The sequence below is a fragment of the Thamnophis sirtalis genome, unplaced genomic scaffold (assembly GCF_051295495.1).
Source record: "Thamnophis sirtalis isolate CommonGarterSnake01/CBP01778 unplaced genomic scaffold, rThaSir2_p1.2 scaffold_4, whole genome shotgun sequence".
Classification (NCBI taxonomy): Eukaryota; Metazoa; Chordata; class Lepidosauria; order Squamata; family Natricidae; genus Thamnophis; species Thamnophis sirtalis.
The window spans coordinates 138,500,017-138,506,159 of NW_028261384.1; positions in this window are offsets into that span (position 1 = coordinate 138,500,017).

Genomic DNA, 6,143 nt, shown 5'->3' on the forward strand with positions numbered 1-6,143 from the left:
GTCTCTGGCAAAGAAGATAACAGAATGCAAAAACAAAGATCTCTTACGGCCAAACCAGGTGTACAGAAAGAAAGCAGATCACTTCTCCAAGTGCCTCTCACAAACAAACCACGACCGATGAACCATGAACGAACGGCGAACGTTGACTTCTACAACCAGGATGTGGCACCATCAGTCCTTTTATCTCCAGAAGACAACACTAACGAGCCCCAGCTGCATTGTTATTCCTGCATCCCGACTCAACTCACAGCAAACGGCTGCTGAGTCACAACAGTGACGGTTAAAAGTTACAGCGGTGCCGAAAAAAATGCCCTCGTGACTGTTTTTCTCACTTACTGACCGTTGTGTCCTCAGCTTGCTCGGCCGATCAGAATTCAAACGCTTGCCGACTGACTCACAGTTTTGATGGTTGCCGTGGCCCGGGATGGGGACATCCCAGTTTTCTTTTTTAGGTGGGGGTGTTGTCGATCTGACAAATTTAATGGTGGTGGTGGGGAATTCACTTCACAAGGGTCTCGTTCGCTTAACGACTTGCAGCGATTCGCTTCATGACCCTGGCAAGAAAGGTAAAACGGGGGGCAGTGGAGTTCACAACCGAAAGCGTGGGCTTATGGGGGGGTATGTCGTTAAGTGAAGCCGGAGTGCTTCTAAACCGGTTTTATCGGCTTGAAAGAAGGTTATACATTTTGCTAATCCTTAAAATGGGATTTTTGCATCAATTCTGTAATTGGGTGTGTATGTAGGGTATACTTTAGTTTAACAATTAAGACTCTAAATGACTTGTTAATGTTGGTTGCAGGATAGCATCTCTTTCAAACCGTGGCACGACAAAATCGCGGTCCACTAAAGCGCGCCCGATTAAAGCGCGTACCTGACGTCATCAGCAGCTCGACAAATATGACCGCGGAGAAAAAAGGGCGCTTTAAAAAGCGCTTTTAAAGCAAGCCGATTCATGTTAAGGTAAGGGTTAGGGTTAGGTTAAGCGTTAGGTTAAGCGTTAGGGTTAGGTTTAGGGTTAGCGTTAGGTTTAGGGTTAGGTTAAGGGTTAGGTTTAGGGTTAGCTTTAGGGTTAGGTTAAGGGTTAGGGTTAGGGTTAGGTTAAGGGTTAGGTTTAGGGTTAGGTTTAGGGTTAGCTTTAGGGTTAGCTTTAGGGTTAGGTTAAGGGTTAGGGTTAGGTTAAGGGTTAGGTTTAGGGTTAGCTTTAGGGTTAGGGTTAGGGTTAGGTTAAGGGTTAGGGTTAGGTTTAGGGTTAGGTTTAGGGTTAGGTTTAGGGGGGTTAGGTTTAGGTTTACGTGTTAATTTTAGCTTTACCGCTCACAGCGTGCTTTTTTCGTCGCGCTGTGATGACGTCAGGTACGCGGTTTCGTCAAGCGCGCTTTAGTTGAGCGCGGTTTTGTGGTGGAACCCTTTCAAACATCCCCAGCAATTTCAGGAGGTAATCAACTCGGGCAATCCTCAATTTACAACTACAACTAGCTAACAAAATGAGATTCAGTGTAGAGAGAAGTCAAATCTTACTCTTAGGCAAGAAAAACCAAAAGGACACATCAGGCTTAATAGCAGTCACAGAGAGGAACCTTGGAGTCTTAGTGGACAACCAGCTAAATAGGAACCAGCCATGTGCAGCAGCAGCCAAAAAAGCCAATGCAATCCTAAATTGGATTAATATTGATTGATTGATTGATTACATTTATATGCCGCCCTTTTCCCCAAAGGGGACTCAGGGCGGCTCACAATTCAATCAGGGAAGGAGGTACAGACAGGGGGATAAAAAAGACGAGACATAACAATACAAAATTTAAAAACACACAACAACCATACCATTCGAGAAGGGGGGCAAAAACTCTTTAGCCCCAGGCCTGTCGGAACAGCCAGGTTTTAAGGGCTTTGCGGAAGGCCTGGAGGGTGGTGAGGGTTCGAATCTCCACGGGGAGTTCGTTCCAGAGGGTCGGAGCAGCCACAGAGAAGGCTCTCCTCCGGGTAGTCGCCAGTCGGCATTGGCCGGCGGATGGAATTTGGAGGAGGCCTAATCTGTGGGCTCTGATCGGTCTATTGGAGGTAATTGGCAGCAGGCGGTCTCTCAAGTACCCAGGTCCAATACCATGAAGGGCTTTATAAGTGACGACTAGCGCCTTGAAGCGTATCCGAAGACCAATAGGCAGCCAGTGCAGCTCGCGGAAGATAGGTGTTACGTGGGTGAACCGAGGTGCACCCACGATCGCTTGCGCGGCTGCATTCTGGACAAGCTGGAGTCTCCGAATGCTCTTCAAGGGCTGCCCCATGTAGAGCACGTTGCAGTAGTCCAGTCTAGAGGTCACAAGGGCACGAGTGACTGTTGTGAGGGCCTCCCGGTTCAGGTAGGGACGCAACTGGTGCACCAGGCGAACCTGGGCAAATGCCCCCCTGGTCACAGCCGACAAGTGGTGTTCGAAAGTCAGCTGTGGGTCCAGGAGGACTCCCAAATTGCGAACCCTGTCTGAGGGGCGTACTGTTTGACCCCCCCAGCCTGAGAGATGGAAAACTTGGCCAATTAGTGGGAGGGAAACACAGCAGCCACTCGGTCTTATCCGGATTGAGTGCAAGCTTGTTATCCCCTATCCAGACCCTAACAGCCTCAAGGCACTGCCACATCACGTCAATCGCTTCACTGAGTTGGCACGGGGCGGACAGATACAACTGTGTATCATCCGCATACTGATGGTATTTTATCCCGTGCCGTCGAATGATCTCACCCAGCGGCTTCATGTAAATATTAAACAGGAGGGGGGGACAGGACCGAACCCTGCGGCACCCCATAATTCAAGGGCCTAGGGGTCGATCTCTGCCCTCCGACCAACACCGACTGCGACCTGTCCGAGAGGTAAGAGGAGAACCACCGTAGGACAGTGCCTCCCACCCCCACCTCCCGCAGTCGTCGCAGAAGGATACCATGGTCGATGGTATCGAAGGCCGCTGAGAGGTCAAGGAGCACTAGGACGGAGGCATGACCTCCATCCCTGGCTCTCCAGAGATCATCAGTCAGCGCGACCAGAGCGGTTTCCGTGCTGTAGCCAGGCCTAAATCCCGACTGAAAGGGATCTAGATAATAGAGGCATACAATCAAAATCAAAGGAGCTACTAATACCACTCTAAAGCCATAGTAAAGCCACACCTAGAATCCTGCATCCAGTTTTGATCACAACACTCTAAAAAAAGTTAAGACTCTAGATAAAGTGCAGAGAAGAGCAACCAGGATGCGGAGGTGACTGGAGGCTAAAACACGAAGAACGGTTGCGGGAACTCTAAGGAAGAGAAGGACCAGGGGAGACACGAGAGCAGTCTTCCGATATTTTGAGGGGCTGCCCCAGAGAGGAGGGGGATCAAGCTATTCTCGAAGGCATCTGAAGATCAGAAAAGGAATAATGGTTGGATCGCAGAGAGATTCAACCTGGAAATAAGGATAAATTTTCTGACAACAATCCACCCATGAAACAGAAGTTGCCTTCGGAAGTTGTGGGAGCTTCATCCCTGGAGGCTTTCAAGAAGAGACTGGACTGCCATCTTGTCAGAAATGATAGCAATAGCAGTTAGATTTATATACCGCTTCATAGGGCTTTCAACCCTCTCTAAGCGGTTCACAGAGTCAGCATATCGCCCCCCCCAGTCTGGGTCCTCATTTCACCCACCTTGGAAGGATGGAAGGCTGAGTCAACCTTGAGCCGGTGAGATTAGAACCGCTGAACTGCAGATAACAGTCAGCTAAAGTGGCCTGCAGTACTGCACCCTCCCAAAGACCCGTCAGATCTCACAGGGTTGGCCTCCTCCGGGTTCCGTCCACCAGCCAATGCCATCTGGCTACTACCCGGGGGAGGGCCTTCTCTGTAGCAGCTCCGGCCCTTTGGAACGAACTCCCCGCGGAGATCCGGACCCTCACCTCTCTCCAGGCCTTCCGGAAAACCGTCAAAACCTGGCTGTGCCGGCAGGCCTGGGGTTGATGAGTTCCCCTCCCTTCTCGACTGGTATGGCTGTGTGATTTTCGTGTATTTTAATTATGTGTACTGTTGTTTATGTTCCCTTTCCCCTTTGAGTTGTTCGCCGCCCTGAGTCCCTCCTGGAGAAGGGCGGCATACAAATAAACCAAATACAATACAATACAATACCCTAACCACTGGGCCACCTCGGCTCATGATATACGGCGGGCATGTCAAACTCGCAGCCTGCAATCCGGATGTGTCGTGTGTGCTGGCCGGTTTAGTGAAGGGGGGGGGGGAAGTCCTGCTGCGTCATGTGACACTCCTTGTGTAGGGTCCGGCTGGGAGGGTTTGAGCTAGATGACCTAACAAGGCCCCTTCCAACTCGTGTCCATCTGTTTAAACTTCTGGTATACGTTTAGCGACCAAAGTGGAGACGGCACTGAAAATGCATCCCCCTCAAGTCACGAGATTAAAATTTTGGGCGCTTAAAAAAAAATGTTCGCAACGATTTTATTTGTTTGTGATATACCCCCCAAAATAAAATAAAATACAAAAAAAATATAAAATGAAAAAGAGAAAAAAAGAAACGAGGAAGGGGGAGAAAAAAAACCAAACAGGATTGACTTTCAACTCCCCTTTGAGTGCGGCAGAACAGGGTAATGACATCAAAACCACAACTTTTTTGTGTTATACAAATCCGGGCGCTTGATAAAACGGTTTGTATATTTGTGACGATTGTGGCATGTGTGTGTTTCCTGTGACCCTGTTTTGCGACGGTCTCAGCCAGATTCCAACACGCCTCAATGCGGAAAGCCCAGGCTCACTTAAACACGGCGTGATTCGCTTCATGAAGACAAGAGCCGTGGTGAAAAAGTGATAAAATCGGGTGCAACTTGCTCAATAACCAATGGAAATTCTACTCCTAATGGTGGTCGTAAGCCGAGGACCCGCCTGTTCCACAAAGCAAGAAGCCGAGTGTTCTAACCCAGCCTTAGTAGAAGCAAGAAAGAGAAAAACACGAATAACACCCTCTTGTGAATTAATGGCATACCCAGTTCCTGCAATTGCTCTTTATATGTTATCACCTCCAGTTGTTGACCCAGAAGCAAGAAACATTCAAAAAAAAACCCTCTTTTTATTTACCTCTTGGGAATTAATGGCATTCACCTACCGAAAAGCCCAGGCAAGAGTCCTCCAAGGAGTTAACTGCAGTACAGACCTTATCAGTTCCAAGGGGAGCTCCCAGGCAGGCAAGCAGTCTTTGTGGCACGCAACACAATGAGCAAAATCTTCAGAAATACGAACTGTTGTCTCCTACGACCACCACTCCCCTTTCCTTCTATTCATTCCCCAGCCAGGGAGGGGCCGTTCAGTGTCCACGTGTGCTTTGCTTCCCGAGGTGACTCTTTGTCCTCCGTTGTTCACCTCTCCTAACTGCTCTGCGCATACGCACATCTGGAACAGGCCCCAGCTGTTCTTCCGCCTCACTCAGCAGTCTGCAAAGGGGGAGGGGATGGCCCTTTTTCTACTCATTTCTGCCCTCCCCAGCCCCCAGGAGCTCTCTGAAAGCCTCCATAAGGGTATGCACGGCCATTTTGGTGAAGGGGGGGCTTCAGGAGGCAAAAAATGCTGTATTTGGTGTATAAGACCCACCCAGATTTTCAGCCGCTTTTCTTTTTTGAGGAAAAAAGGTGTGTCTTATACTCTGAAAAATACGGTAGGTTGTCTCCCTCTTCTTTGTGGCAGCCCCCCCCCCCCATACTGAAAGTCTGCTGTCATGTCCCCCCAGGCCTTCCTTTCTCCAGAGTAGCTATACCTAATTCCTATAACTCTTCTTCCTGTTTTAACTTCCAGTCCCCTAACCGTCTTTGTTGCTCTTCTCTGCACTCTTTCCAAAGCCCCAACCTCTTTTTTTTTTAGTATCATGGCAACCAAAACAATGCAATCTCTCTCTATAAAAAATGGCTGTTATGTAGGTATGTTCCGGCATAACTCTGGAACACCTCGAGCAATTTCAACCAAACTTGGTACACAGATGACTTACTCTCTGGAGAAAAATACTGTGGGGGGGGGTAAGACACCCCTAGAACCCCTCGGTGTGTGTGTTTTGTTAAGATACAGCCTGTTGTGGCTTAACATGGCTTCTACTGTACAGCCGTGAAATGGCTTCTACTGTACAGAGCAGTGGAG